Genomic DNA, 16355 nt, shown 5'->3' with positions numbered 1-16355 from the left:
AGTGCCTATGGCAGACCAATCGGTGACAAAAGATAAATTAGCAGAAAAAGATTACAACTAGAAAATTAGGCACTCGTAGACAGCACATAAGAAAATATTTAACACTAAAAATATAATGATATGACAACAAGAATCAATCACAAACATCTGAAAGTCATTTGTTAGTTGATGAAACGGTGCCAAGTCAAACAAAAAAGTTGCAATTTACTCACAAAGCCAAATTTAAGCCTAGATGCAGCTAGCAGGGACTGGCAACAACAGATCTAGGACTGTCTTTTGAGGATTTCTACGCTGAAATAGCTCTGATGCATCTACAAATATACAAAACAAAAATGCAACAAAAATCCCTGCCACCTTGTCCATGGGCTTTTTATCTGAACAAGAACACTTTATCCAGGTTATTCAATCCTGTCCTGTGTAAATGTTTAAAACCTCCTTGTCCATTCCCCAGCTCAAATACTTTGGTATTATTCCCCTATCTCCAGAGCACCTACTATGAGAAATTTTTCCATCCCTTATTTACTGCTTCACAAAATTCACGTTTATTATGAAAAATGGACAACCATTCTAATGTTACAAATGAATTCAAAAGGTCTTAATGAGAGATGCTACTTAATAGTAAAGCTTTTTTTTATTATTCCAAAGGTAATTGAAACCAATTAAACTGACAGTTTTATTAACATATATATGCTATGTCATACAGTACATTAAACAGTGCCAGCAAAAAAATGGCACTCAGACCACTCCAAGCCATCAGCAATTTTACCCTGTGCTCTTTTGTCCCAGGATGGCAAATATCTTTATCTTGGAATTATCAGAATTCTGTAACCTTTTCATGACAAATTGGTCAATACTAACATATTTTCACAAAAGCTTTCAGCTAAACAACCATTTGTTCTGCAGAGATCGAACACCATATGTAGAGGTGCTTCAGCACTACCATCACCCAAAATATGACAAGTTAGAGGTTAAAAAAATTCTCCAAAGAGCTCCGTCAAATTTTGAAGGGGGAAAAACTACAGGATTTTGTCCTAATTTCCACACTACTTTACTTTTTCCTACCTTATTAGCCTAAAAAAAAAATAATCTGCAAATGACAGACTAGCCAAAAAAACCATTTTCTTCTTGTTCCAATTTCATTGAGTCTCAGAACAAACTATTTGCTCTTATCAGTTTCCAAGCAATCTGTCTAGGCATCGACGTTTATCAACAAGAACCATTCAAGCCTCCCTGCTTTTAAACATACCCAAACTGAAAAGCTTGTTTAACTGGCCTGTTAGGCTCTGTGATTGATTTCTTGACATTTCCAATAAATCATCTTTCTGGTTTTGTGATACGATTTCAACCTTTCATTGCCTGCAATCTATACATCAGATGGCAAAAAAGCTAAAATCTACTTCTCTGGACCTCCAGCAGCACATACAGCTTGCTTCTGAGCTCAAGTTCTCATCCTAGTTTTTAAGCACAGATACTAACTGCACATTCATTTACAGAATTTCCTACTACCAGCTCCACACTAAATATTTTCCAAGTAGACATCCAAGACTGCTGTACTGTCATGCCATGGACAATACTCAAGATATACTGTCTGAAACTTTCAGCAATCTCCCCATGCAAATCTGCTACTTGATTTTCAAGTTTCTAGGAAATTCCCTAATACCTAACAAAGCTCAGTGACACAGTAAAAACTGCTTCAAGAGAGAAAGATGCAGATTTCATGAGAAGCATCACGTGAATTTTCTGAGTACAAGATTGCTTTGCATAAAATACCTGCAAACCATCTCTCACCATGGACCTCTCATCCTCAGATAGAGAAAGAAGAATGAGCCACATGAGTCAGCACAGAACATGACACTGCACACACATTACTGACTCTCTTTTTCAGGTACACGACACAGGGGAAACTTGTGACACAGTCCAACATGAGGAACCTCCACGACTCAGAAGAAAAATTCTACACTTTTTCTCTGAGGAGAAAGTACAGAAAGAATAGCAATGTTCTGGCAGCTCAAAACCAAACCACTCATTGAATACACTCTTATCACAGCTACCATATTTCCCCCCCAAGAGTTATGTTGTGTGGAAAGATGTTGGATATTTTATGATATTAGAAAAGTAAGTATGAATTAACTTATATTCATACTGAGTGGTATCACAGGTCTCAGTCACTGAGTTTTGGCTTATTTCTGTACAATCCCTCCAGCCTAAGACACTCAGCTTCAAGGCACAGGAGGGTATTCAGCTCCTTCATGGTACATCATAGTGCCACAATGATGGCTCAGTTACCAGAGCTAACTTCTCCTCAGAAGTCTAAGCTCATAGGACACCAGAGGCTTGACCCAGGCATGCATTTTGAGCAGCATAACCTCCTACAAATTAACTCTTCTGAGCTATGAATCCTTCCTTCCCCCTCCAAAAACGCTGTAGGCTTGGTGCACACCCCAGCAGCACAGACCTGCCCATGCCAGTCTAGAAATCATTTCCTTTCCTGGGTATTTCCACCAGGTAATACACAGTATTTTTTCATTACTTACTGGATACCTAAATAATGTACAAAATACTGCATAGTCATATGTGGACTAAAAATACCTGCTATGTTGTTTTGGCCAATCTGCCATTTTTTCTAGCAGTCCCTACAAAAGTAAGAAATGGTAAAACTCACGTTTCAGAGCCTTCCTGTGGGTGCTGGGAGATGAACATCTCCAAAGCAGTGTCCCAGAAGTGACACCATCAAACATGATACTAACATCTGAAGGGAGTCAGAGAGAATTCAGGATTTTATTTCCAGTGCTGGCAGAGGATCACACTTATGCCCAAGTTGCTTTCTGCACGTTCCCAGTTGCCAAGGAAAGGAGTCAGAGCCACATGCACTGAACAGCAGTGCTGCACAGAGCCTTAATCTCATTACGTGATAAACAGTCCTGTCACCGAACATGCCACGTGCTGCACACCCAACTGGCTGCTTCAGTCCTTTCCTGGTGTCAGCTGAGTGCACTGGGAGCTCTGTGACAGCAGGAGGCAGGAATGCAGCTCCTGGGAATTCAGCACACACTGAACAGGAGAACAGCCGAACGCAACAGACTTGAAGAGTGCACATGAGAAACCCCCAAGCTCTCCAGCTCACAGCAGCATCATCATCATCACAGCTGTCCCTGCCCACTGCCACAAGTGTCCCTGTCCCCTCACATCTGGCAGAAGGCAGCATTTTCAAGGGACCAACCCCTCCCATACAAAGAGCCACTGGCCACTGCAGAGGGCAGAGCCAACAACCCTTTCCCAGTGTGGTAAATCCTACCAGCAATACCAGCTGACCAACTCAGGAGCTGAATCACCATGGCAAGAGGCCATAATTGTAACATCTGTGCTAAAACCTAGCAATTTCTTCAAAAGCAGTGAAGCTGTTAAGAAAGAAAGAAGTGAAGTCACTATCCCTGAAAGCATTGAAGTAGTGACTGGATGTGGAACTTAATGCTGTGGTTTAGTCAGCACAGTGGATGGTGTTCAAAACTTGGACTCAATTATACTGGAGGTCTGTTCCAACCTAAATAGCTCTATGATTCTATGAAATTAATTAATAGTTGACTCATTGCAGGCCAGAATCATCACAGTGAAAATAATAAAGGTCCTACGTTGATGTCAATTTTATTTTTATCCTGGCACATCCTACAACACTTGTAAAATATTCCCATGGTTCAGAACTAGACTTATTTTTCCCAGCTGTCCACATATGACAAACAGGCAGGACAGGAAAGGATCTCCCCACTCACTAAGCCCAACTTCTGAAACCCCCATGGAAGCCAGCAACATAGTTACTCTGACAGAACAAACATCATCAAAACAGCTATTTTAATATTTCCCCTCACCCCCAACACAGCAGTCACAAGGCTTCCCAGGAACTCCTTACCCTGCCAGAATTTTTTTTCTTTCATTGCAGCACACTCATGGACAGGCTACACCAATTTACTCCTTACGAGCTCAAAATAGTTCTGTTCTCTCCCTGATGTTTACACACCTGACATATTTATGTGCAGAGTCTAAGGCTGCTTTCTCATTTCACAGAACACACAAAGCCAGGTCTGAGCTTCTCTAAAGAAAGAGGACTCGAGCACAGCTGGTGAAGTCTAGGCAGCAGCCATCACACACATACCAGGTTATATGGAAAACTCAACAGCCCAAAAGCACCAGGTCTCGTACACTTACAGACAGATATTTATTGTTTTTCATTACTCAAAAACACTACTTACAACGTGTGCCTTCTCAGAGCTTCTTCCTGCTTACTCAGTTGTGAACCCCAAGAGAAAAACCCAACCTAAGAAAGCTGCTGGCATCAAGACATAGATGTCTATTTATAAAAATATGCATTTTCCTAAATATCATTTATTAAACATTTCTGGGGATGTGGTTAACAGATTCCAGTTTGAGCCTTGTATTCTCCTAGGAGGAGAAGGTGAAACCCCTTCATGATGGTGAAACCCCATTATGCACCAAATGTTAATAACATTTTACATTTCAATTAATTTATTGACTTCTAAAGAATTTTTACTTGAGCTGTACTTAAAATAGCACCTTCAAGACTTCCCACTGTCATACATCAGAACTGTATTTGCTTTTTTCAAAACAGCTGAACAAATGCATCTTACATATGAACAGAGTTAGTCCAAAGTCTTGCAATCAATTATTGACTGGAGGTTGTTTGCTATGATGTTTTCATTCCAAAATTTCACTTGTAGCCACAGGGCAGAGCTCTGTCAGAACACGTTTTCTGACCAGTATGTTTCCTATTCACTTCTAAAATGAGCAAAATAGACATTGAAGTTGGGTCCATTTGGGTTCCAGCAGTGCTGTTAAGATTCCAAGTTACCCCAAGCAGATTCTTACTCTCCAAGTCTATTTGCAGAGCTCCAATTTTAGGACACTTCCATTCAGCTCTGCAGAGCCTAAGCAGGCTTTGGACTTGGCAAACAAAGTAAGAATTCACAGTCATTTTGAAAGAACGTAAATTACTATGTCCAAACTAAAAGGTATTGCATTTTCTCTCTCTTTCTCCAGTCAGGCCCTTTAACATTTCTGCCTTGGTTTGCTTACTTCTTAGGAGAAATTAAAAAAAGAAAAAAAAAGCCAAGAAAGAAGAAACATCTGTGGGAACAGCTGCACAAATATTGCAACTGCCAGAGGAATTATTTCTTTCTAGCATCCAGCATTTCTGGGTTTGTGTGTTGCAACACTTAGTAGTGGATAATCACAGTGACTATCCGTGCATGTGACACACAATTTTGATCTCACTCACGGATAAGAGGCAAGAGCTCAACACCAGCCCACCACAGACATACAAACACACAGAGAAAAACAATCAGAAACCCAAACTCCTGCAAGAATTGTCTAGAGGCTCCACAACAAAAAAGCTTATACAGCAAGCAGACTGCTTGCTCCAACTTCTGGACAATCAAAATTCCATGGTAGCTAGTTTATAATTATAAGTCAAGGTACAGCACAGCTTTTCCCTTCATCATTATCTCACCTTTAACAACAACACTAAGACCCCAAATTACTCAGAACACTTTCCAAGACAACACTCTGAAATAAGGCAATGATGTCACTAAATAAACAAGATTTCCAGAAGTCTGTCTTCATGTCCTAGATACACGTCTGTGTTCACATACTTGTCTTTGAACTGCAGCAATCTGTTATGCTCCAACAGGAAGGATTAAAATGAGTTTTATCATGTTCTGTGCTATATATTGATAACTGCACAATTCTTATTTCTCAGTCCAGGCCCAAGTAGGTAAGGCAAATATGATGAAAACTCCTTTACATTAATAATCAATTAAATTAACGTCACTAGTTCTAAACACACACAGCAACAAGATCTTGAAGCTAGTGTACAATGCACAGTTTGTTTAGGAATTACTGAAACTTTTTTCCCCCTCCAAAATACTGAAAGACTAATCAACCAATATGGCCATGGAGGGAAGTCACCTCATCCAGCTGATCCACAGAGCAGGATTTGAAGACTGAGAAGCAAAGTTAATTGCCTGCAGCCTCTGCATCGTTTTTCTTTCTCAAGAAACTCAAGAGGGCCTTAAGCATACTTTAAGTCACCCTTGACTGTAGCACTCTCCCATCTGCTAAACAGTCATTTAGCACACTGGGATTGCTGCAGCACAGCAGCACTTGAGCTCCTTCATCTGCCACCTCTACACATCAGCTGTCAGGCTGGGTACACAGAAAAAGCCTTATTTGAGCAGGATCCAGCAGGCTTCAGGGGGCCTGCTCCACTTGAATTGATATGATCCATTGTTATTCCTTCTCTAAATACTCATCCTGTAAGACCATGCCTACACATTCCTGCAGCACTGCTTGGAAACAAAATGGTGATGAATCTTTTTGCTTTTCATTTTCAAAGATCACAACTTGCTTTGCACCAGCAGCTCTTATCCTTCCTTGTATCCACACATTCCTAGCTGAAGAAGGCAGCCCCCCTTCATGATCTGCTGAGGTCATTCAGCTCCTTTTCATCAAGCCACAAACAGAAAATCAGATCTTTTCTCACCCCATGTAAGTAATACTAAAATAACAGTCAGAACTGAACAAATGGATGGCTACAATGGGACAGAAAGAGCTCATCCAGCCCAGCATCCCATTTCCACCTGTGACTGAAGCAAAACCTCAGGGAAGCAGGATAGCTAAGACAAGCAAGCAGCAATACTTTGGGCTAGCTATCCCTTAAAACTGGGTTTTCCTTTTACTAACCCCTACACTGCAAACACGTATTAATTACGCCTTACTTACCTCTTGTGCACAGTATTACCTCCTTTCATTTGTTTTGAGCCTGTCACCCTCACTCCTGGACACACCCTGGGACTTCTCTACTGAAAAACAAGGGAGGAAGAAGCAGTGTCTGTTTACCCTTTTCCTGCCACATGTTAGTGAAGTTTCCTCAGTCATCTCATCTCCAGGCTGAAAAGTTTCCTCCTGCTGCACTGTTTTCTCACAAAGCTGTGCTGTCCTTGACTATTCTTTTCATTTTTTTCAAGACCTTTTCCAGCTCCAGCTGTCAATTACTAGAACCTTCCTCCCCTGATGTCACCTCCATACTCCTTCCCATTTTTCTTCTCACAGCACAGCATGTGGTAGCTGGGGGAGGTCAAAGGCACAGCTATAGAAAGGCAGCTTATGGAAAATCCAGGATGCTGTTGCCAGAGCTGAGGTCAAGTCAACCAAGCAAGGATTAACTGGAAGGCCACTTTCTCTGCCTGCTGCAGGAGCAGCCTGCCAGCCCCTGGAAGGCAGTGAGATCCCTCTAAATATCACTAACTGGGAGAACCAAACATGCTTTTTCTTTGATTAGTGTGGTCTGGGCCAAAATGTGTTGGCTATTTCCTTATTTTGAGCTATTTCCCTGTTTTGCAAGGAGGCAAATTGCTGGGTTTTACTAATGCTCCCTGATTGTTCACTTTGACAGGCCAAGAATACCAGTCCACTTGAAATTTAAGTTCTGTTTCCTTTTCTTTGTTAACAAATTGCTGTTCTAAAAGTAAAGGTAAATATGGGAAAAGAACCATGGGAACACACCAACTACTTCTTCGAAGTAACACACATGAAAAATGTCTTTGCTAAAAAGCTACTAATCATAATTGCCATTACACAAACTCAGTATAGGAAAATGAAAGGTATTTCATTACAAGAAACTGTACGCTTGGCCAAGGAATTCAACATGTGCTGAGGTTTGTCTCATTGAGCAATGGAGCATGAGAGCCCCACAAACTAACAAGCACAACAGTAAACAATACAAGTTTGTTAAAGTTAAAAGCAATGAGCCTGTGTGTTCCTGCAAGGCCTTTGGCCTGATGGCGCATGACATTTTCATTAGAAAAGCCCAATGAAACTAGAGCTGAGCCAGGCAGACAAAATTAATTCAAACACTTAACAGATAAGTCAAAGACCATGACCGTAAACAAAAAAAGCACCACGCCACAGGTGGCTCCGAGTCTCCAAGCAATTATCTTATTTTGCAGGGTAACCAATGACTCGGAAGAAAAATGAAGGAAAAAAAAAATGATCACGACTGCAAAGTTGTGCAGGTGACAAATACCAAAGCGACAAATTACAAAGAGGAAGGGCCACTGACAGCCAGCTGTCTGTCTGTGCACCAGTCTGTGTCTCCTTGTTCAGCAGGTGCTCAGCTTGGGGAGAACTGACAGCACCCAAGAGCATCTTCTCTGCAAACCATTTCAAACATGTTGGAATAGAGAAAGGAAGAAGAAAATGAAGAAATGAAGAAACTGTATTTTCCACTTTTAAAAAAAAAGAAGGTAAAGAATAAAATAGTAACTCTAGAGAAAGCAGAAATTTGGACAGAGAAAGCTATTTAATGTACAAAGAGCTAATAAGAACCAGAGCTAACAAAGCTGGTGGTCAAAAACACACAGTAAAGATGACTGATGATAATTACACCAAGTTAATATATTGGAGAGTCTATCAAAAGTCTTTGTTGGCAAAACAGGGTATTATTCACAACTAAATTATCTAGCTTATAATGGAAGCTAATCAAGGCCTATTACAGTTTATTCTGGATCCATAATCAATTAAATACAAAATCAATTTACAGCTTCACTCAGTGCTTACCATACTCACTTTCATCACCCAAATGTAACTAGCAAAATGGTGAAATAGAAGGAAAGAGTCAGGAAACATACAACAAGCTGCTATGCTGCTGAAGCACATCCATCTTTGACATGCCTAGTATTTTCATGTATTTTTGAGTGCTTTCAATTAAAAAACCTACAACCTAATCAAGATTTTTCTAAATAAATGCAGGTAACAACCATAAAAAACAATGCTAATTTGAAATCCTTCCTTTAGCATAATAGTAGAAACTAACACACAAATCCTACCACTCACGCTTTCTACAGTCTTACAGGAAGGAAGAGAACCTAAACTGGACATTTGGCCTCTTTTGAGTTTTTAAGTTTCTCCCAAGACTGGCAGCAGAGCAGCAAATGTCATTAAAAGCTGTGTGTTTCCTTATCATCCAACACTATCAGGCACTTACCTTACCTGGAGTCTTGGACATAACAGAATGCCAAGCTCCAGACTTGGAACTGTACCAGATACACACTCCTGCCATGTTTCTCTTGGTTTACAACACCAAGAGAAGACAACCTTTTGCTTTTCCCCCTGACTGAAAGCTAACATACATTCACCCTCAAAACAGTGTAAACACAAATGCCACCCCATTATGATGAAGTATCACACTCTGCTCCAGATTATTTTAAATTAAAAATTGTATCAAGCATTCCCTCTGCCCAGTGTAGAGAAAGCCAGTTAATAGCTCCAGGAATGAAACATACCTCCAAAGGCCATCAGATCACAATAAACACAAAAAAGTCTACACAGAAGACAGTTAAAGTTAGCAGATGCAAAACACTTCAAACTACCCACCATGAATTTCAACTAGTTGGTTTTTTTCTCCTTCTGCCTGGTGTGCTTTAAAACAAAACACCAAAATTTTGAATCAAGCAGCAAGATATGATTGTGCGCTACAGCTGCCCATGGAGGTCACAGAGAGTTTTGATTCTGGCTGCTTCTGAAGATATGACCTTACCAGAACTTCAAACTATTACCTGGTCCATGTCTTAAAGGGATCCTGATTTCTGTCTTTCTAAACTCCATCTTCAGAAAAATGAACCTAGTTACAGAACCACTAATAGAAGTGATCCATGAACCACTCTGCAAACCCAGGAGAGGCACATGTCAAAGGAACAACCCACAGCCTCCCTCTCACCTGATCCCAGCAGCACATTGCCCCTACAACACAAAAGAAGTCATGCTTTCCACACAAAATCATGTTTTCAGTTGAATTTTCTACATGGCTTTATATTTTTTACTTAATTACCATGTTGTTTGCTGGGATTTTTTTTGTTTGATTTGGCATTTTTGGCATGGGCACCCCATTTCTTCCAAACTAAACCTAGTCAGTTTCATCAAACACTAAAAGTCAAGTAAAGAACAGGAGAAGAAAAATGCAGCTGAGAGACAGGACAACAATGAAAGAAGAAGCAGTCTAATAACTTTAGATACCATGCACAAGGAAACAAGCTTTAGACACATTTATTTTTAACCTTAAGTCACTATCATGCACTAGAAAATGCCTTTTGCAATAACAAAACCTGCCACAACATGAAAATTTCATGGGACTGGAGACAGGCACTTGACTCTCAATCCTTCCTTCTTTCTACCCCTGCCTGTCTTCCGTGACTATGAAATTCCACTTACATGATTATTAGCTAGGACAAGATATTGTGCTCCTTGTACTGCTCAGTCCCACTCCCATAATTCTTACTCAGGAGGAATCCTGAGTGTACAGAAGTTACTGTCACCTCCTAGCTACAGAACTGCTGTGCAACAGAAGAACTTACCAGCATCTTAATACCTGCTGATCTAAGAGTTATCATCATCCTCTCTCAGCAACCATGCTACTGGACAAACAGAATTGAGCTTAACATTAGATAAATTCTGTGTTATGAAGTCACTGCGCTACAGAGTAAATTTCTTATTTCTGCCTATACAGGAAAAAGGCACCCATCTAAAAAACCCCACTGTTTACTTCCAATTATCTGTTGCAGAAATTTTTATAGCATCAAACATGAATTATTTAATACTCTCCACCCTGTTGGAAGAAGCAAACTCCCAAACTGACAACATACATGCATATTGCTGCAAAGGAAGATAGAAACAAGTATTACCTTCAATTTCCTTCCCAGGGAAGGAAAAAGACAAGACAACTATTCCCTTGTGTAAAAAAGAAACCCCCTCAGAGGCTCTAAAAATCCATGGAAGACGGCAGTCACTAAAGAGTTAGGCAAAGTGCTCATTTCAAAGTCTGTCCCAATGAGGACTTTATCTATCAAATCCTTCAACAAATACTTATGTAGAAGGAGGAAGATTTTAACACAACCATTACAAAACTGCAGAAAGCACAAAGGGATTTGATTTATATTCCAGTCAACAAGTAGTCAGATGACCCACACTCAGCCTGTACCCCTGAAAGCAACAAACCCGGATCCTGTTAGGAGGCATTTAGCACTAAGAAACAACAGCACAGCAGAACACTGAAAGATGCCCGCACACACACGGAGAGCAGACAAGAACAGTCGGCTCACACACACTCAGCGGCGCCCGGTCCGGCAGAGCCCGGTTCCGAGCCCGGTCCCGGCGGTACTCACCCGGCGCCGCCCGCCCTCACGCAGGGCCGCCCCGCTGCCCCATACACGCGGCTGCGGCTCGGGGCACGCTCGGCACCGCCTGATTCCAGCCCGGCTGCGCTCACAAGTTTCTCCTCCTGCCCCCTCCTCCCTCAGCCGCTCAGGCGACCTGTGCGCAGGCGGGGCTGCCGCCGGCAGCACCAGCACCATCCCACGGGGGCTGCCGCGCTGCCCCGGGAGCCGTGTGAGGGTGATGGATAATGTGCGATGTGCCGTGTGCGCCGGCCGAGGGGCCGGGGCGGCCCGCAGGACCAGCCCCCGCGGTTCGGGTTTCACGGGCAGCCGGCAGCCCCGGGGCGCGCCGCCGGAGGAACGCGCCTGCCTTCCCAGACGCTCTGGGAATGCCAGCGCCGGGACACCCGCCGGGAGCCGTCCGGGCTCCCCGCTGTCCCCCTAACCCTGCCACGCTCCAAGGGGACAGCCCGAGATCCTGCGCAGAGTTTTGCCGCCCCCTCTCCTTTCTCCTTTGTGCCTGTGGTTCAGCGTTAGGCGGCTGAACACAGTCCGAGCAGCCCCGACTCATCCACTTCCAACAGCACCTCTGCAACTTAGCGCGGCTTTGCTCTCTGAAAAAACACCTTGTGTGATTTTACCCATTCGTGGGCCCGCACAACGAGGGTCCAGAGGCCCAGCTCTGACCCAAGTGCACAGCAGAAATCTGGGGATTAGGATGGAAACTGCAGCCCTGGTTGGGTTTCGGGAGCTGCTGTCCGCTCCCTGCATGGCAGGAGTGATGCCTGCTCCCGGGTGACTCAGGGCTGCACTCTGCTTGTCTCCATCCTGAGGGCAGTGAATGACATGGAACCCCCGTCCGCCCTTCTGCCACACCACGGTATTGGTTTCGGTGGAAACAGCTGCTGTCGGAAAACCCTAGATGCTGTGTTTCCTGGTCTCTTCTTTCAGATCCCCATCACGAGACAAAAAGCAGTTTCTAATACAATACCACCATGAGATCATAGGAAAAAAATTACTAATAATGATAGCTGAAGAGGGCACAACATCACATTCTGAAGCCCAAGCAGGGTTCAGCTGACTGTACACACTAACAACAAATTCTTGCACAGTTTCAGCTACACGTACCAGGCATGTGACATTCCTCTAATGACTGGAGCTGGAAGATTTGTAGAAGCTAGAAAATTGTTTTCCATGAGAATCTCAGTATCTGATGAGTGCAACTTGGACAAATGTAGACCCACTCCCACCGACTTCCCTCCGATGACCCATTTCTCACAATTCTGTGTTTGCTGGTTCCAGCTCCACCCAATGTGAAAGCACTAAAAAATCCTCAGTATCACAAGAATAGGTACAACCTTTTGAAAGCAATCAGTTTTCTGATTTATCAGGTTTTTCAATAGATGAGGTCTAAAGAATATTTACGTAGTGTAGCAGGTGACATGTCATAGCTTACAGCAGTGATAAATGGGGTACCACTGCACTGGAGAAGCTTCTACTTTTAACAGAAACAAAATAATTCAGGGACCTGGTTATCCATACTAAATCAAACCTCTGAACTCTGCTTGTCACTAATGAAGCAGGAAGGGCTGGGGCCTGCAGCAGTCAGTATCACTACATTTATGAAGGGGAATACCCAAGACACTTTCCTCAGCTTCCCAGCTTTTTGCGAGATAACCGGCCAGAAAAGAGAGCTAAGCAAGCCATTAAGCATGAGGGCTGGTCCCTGCTCCTGGCTCTGGAAAAGAAGTCCACAGAGACAAAGCAAGCAGGAGGCAGAGCAAGGCCATTGCTGTGATCTCTGTGCCAAATGGAGAGATTTGGCTAACAGAGGTCCTCAGCATCTGGAACAGCATGCTGCACCCCACCAAAATTCAGCTTCTCCCAGGAGACATAGCAGTTTGAAGAAACCACTGAGTCTTGCTGACACTCTGCCAATGTAATTTTTTAAGAATAAACAGGGTGTATAATACATGGCTGCTCAGGAAGAGAAAATAAACGTGCACAAACTTTAGATGGTGAGGAGGACAGAATTAAACACATGCACAGCAGGATACCCATGCTGGCCTTCAGTTTGCTTGGCTGCCAAATTCAGGCTCAGAGGGAGAACAGCCAGAATGACACACTAGAAAAAGCATTTTTTAGTGGGCTGGAAAGGCTTCCACCATCAAGGACCATGCCTGCTCAAATGAGGGGCCTGTATATATGGCAGCCTCACTCTATGAGTCACATTTATCAACATTATAGAAAAATTTAACCCAGGCACTTGTGTATGTAAGCTTTATCTTTGCAGCTCTGCCTTTTTCTGAACAACAGCCATATTAAGACACAAGATCCCTTGTTTAAATTATAGGAAATTACTGTTCTGTTACTGTGCTGTTCTCTTAAGAGCAAAGTAACCCCAGGGAAATTTCCAGCTACTGTAGAGAAAGGAGAGTGGCACAATGCACTTCCTAGGCACAGGGACACACAGGAAGCGAGCTGCAGGGCAAACTGGAACTGCTGACTGCAGCACTGAGTAAACACTGAGCAAACCCCCTGGGCCTGTGCCAGACCTGCTCCTGCAGGCAGCTCACAGCCTTGTGCCCACAATGCAGGTGCTTTCAAGAGCCGAGCTGCAGAGCCACTCATGTCCTTGAACAACTGCACATGTGAAGTCTGTCTATCAATACAAAATTACAAACAATGACAATGAGGAGGCTCTTTGTAATCAACTTTCCTTCCTTACTTGGCTTATGGGTGCTCACTTGCTCCTGTTCTATCTCTCTGTTTATGGTTTGCTAGCTGGTACCCTTCTAAAGTTGAGGTTTAGAGCATAAACTGGTTCATATTTGCAGTTTTATGGGCATTGAAATTCTTCAGCTTGAGCTCTCTGTTTTATGCATGCATCATCAATATCCAGTCATTCATTAGCTGTGTTAGGAAAAAGCCGGTAGGAGCAGGCCTATAACTGGAAACAGCCTATTCAACTCTACACAATTTAAGGCAAAGAAAAGCCTGTTTTGGTGCCAGTAGGTATCAGCTCATGTCAGAACTGCTTTGATATAACTCCTTAGATACCAAACCTAAGAGTGAGACACTTCAAAGGCTTGACTTTTGCATGGCAGGGAGCTGAGATTTGGAATCTTTGCCTCTGGAAGCACAACACATTGTTTTTTTCCAGAACACTTAATGACAAGAACTAGAAACACTTTACCAATCAAACAGGAAGGAGGAAATCTGCATTTCTCACAGTTTTGCCCTGCTCAGGCATGGAATACCCCTGGCCAAGTGCAAGCAGTTCCAAAGGTAATCCCCCTGCTCTGGGCAAACATGTTCCTAAGGCAAGTGTCCACATAAACATACATATACACGGTCTTTGGAACTCAACTTCTCTACAGACATCTGTGCAGTCTGGTGAGGAAAGTGGGCAAAAGTCTAAGCAAGCAGGAAAAACACCACTTTTTTCAATGGAACTAAACCCAGAAGGCATCTGCTGCCCCTGCAGATTCTGCTGTCTAACACCAACAGAGAAGACTATACTAAATTCACTTTACATTTCAGGAAATATCTTCTCACCCTATTCTCACTGGTTATGTTCTTCAATAGAACAAGCTGGATAATCACTTCCTGTTCTCATTTTCATAGAAATCAATTCACCTTAACTCACTCAGAGACAAACTCTGTCATATTTCCCCAGTGCCTGGATTATTTTGGAAGAGGCAGTATTTTTTTTAACACTAGTGTTTTAACTTTTGTTGGATATTTTTGAGTACTGGCTTACCACGATTTCCTTTGTTTATCCAATGGTACAGCTGACAATAAGGAAAGAATTGCAATTTCAAAGAGCAAGTGTCATCAGAATTTAAGGCCACAAGGTAGAAAACACAACTACAGCTCACTGAATAAATATAATCCTCTATCTTTAGTCCTCACCAGAAAAGGACAAGCCACACTCAGAATTAAGAGACAGCACCCAGAATAGTGACTTAAATCTTTACTGTTTCCCTAGGGAGAGATTCTGCAAGATGTCTCACAAATGAGTAAAGCTGCTTACACTGACAGCCATAAAGCACACACATGCAAGGCCTCAGAGACAGGGCCAAAACCTTACATGTTGAAAATGGTTTGAGAAGTGTTAAGTTCTTCCTTCCACATACAGGCAGCTTCTACTCAAAGTCATCCAGAATGTTTGAATAATTTCTGGGTCTTCAAATCTATCAAAAACCTAGCTGTCCAGATGAGAATCACTTTATCTCAAATAACCCATGGGCATCCTGCCATTTACACATCCACTTCCCCCAAGTGAAGTAAACTATTGCTTACCAAGATTGTAGATTTTTCTGCTTTTCCTGTCTTATAACTTGCTGCATCCCTGTGCTTGGCAACTGAACCTGACACACAACAATAGCTGCACTCGATATCATAATTCCTAGCTACATGTTCTGTTTTCCAGTCTGAATAACTGGGACTAATGTGGGACTCTTAAGATGTGTCATACATCAAATCCTAAGAAATTGTGATAATATTCTTTAAAAAAAAAAAGAAAAAAAAAGGCTTTTCATCACTTCTCTCTCTTTCTGTGCAGATGCTCAGAGTAACCTCGTGTTTAGGTTGGATGACAGTATTCAGCAGAGAATTTCTCCTCCTCTTATAAGAGTCCAAACAATTTTATCTGGTCTACTTCCTTCAAGTTCAGATTGTTGAGTCTAGAGTTGTACTAAAATTATTATGAAAAACAAAGCAAGGTTATTCTGGACACACAGAAGGAAGCTGATTCCCCTGTGTCCTGACTGAGGAAAAGACAGTCACCCATGTAATATGTGCTTCAAATTATACTATTTCCTTAGAACTGAGAAAGCATTAGAAGGCACAGAATAGAGCTTCAGGAGATAAAGTGATGATAAAAGGTGGCAAATGGATGCAGAAATGTAGAAATAAGACAAGCAAGATCAGGAACATCAACACAAGGCTTTAAAACTAATGTTTTTGTTAAAGCACTCACTCACTACAAGACTTGACTCTTTCACAAGGCTGTTGCCAGGATCTCAGATTAGATTACACCACTTGGCTTTGATTTCCTAAACATCTTCCAGTTTTTCTCCACGATTACTTTGGAATTAGCTCTTACTAGTATAAACATACTATTCTTTCCCAGCT

At 42.3% G+C, this 16355-nt stretch overlaps 1 protein-coding gene across 1 annotated transcript in view; it reads right to left on the bottom strand.

Annotated features, from left to right (window-relative positions):
* The window catches only part of ARHGAP24 (Rho GTPase activating protein 24), a 182647-nt gene extending 171321 nt beyond the window's left edge, over nucleotides 1–11326 (bottom strand). The window contains exon 1 of the mRNA XM_054293693.1: nucleotides 11226–11326. The gene's annotated coding sequence lies outside the window, so the exon portion shown is untranslated. The remainder of the gene's footprint in view (nucleotides 1–11225) is intronic.
* Between the last annotated feature and the right edge of the window lie 5029 nt (nucleotides 11327–16355).

The sequence above is a fragment of the Melozone crissalis genome, unplaced genomic scaffold (genome assembly GCF_028551555.1).
Source record: "Melozone crissalis strain CALT ecotype California unplaced genomic scaffold, PUWL_Pcris_2 ptg000006l_1, whole genome shotgun sequence".
NCBI lineage: Eukaryota > Metazoa > Chordata > Aves > Passeriformes > Passerellidae > Melozone > Melozone crissalis.
Note: the sequence above shows the minus strand (reverse complement) of the source record. Positions and strands in the feature narration are given on the sequence as shown.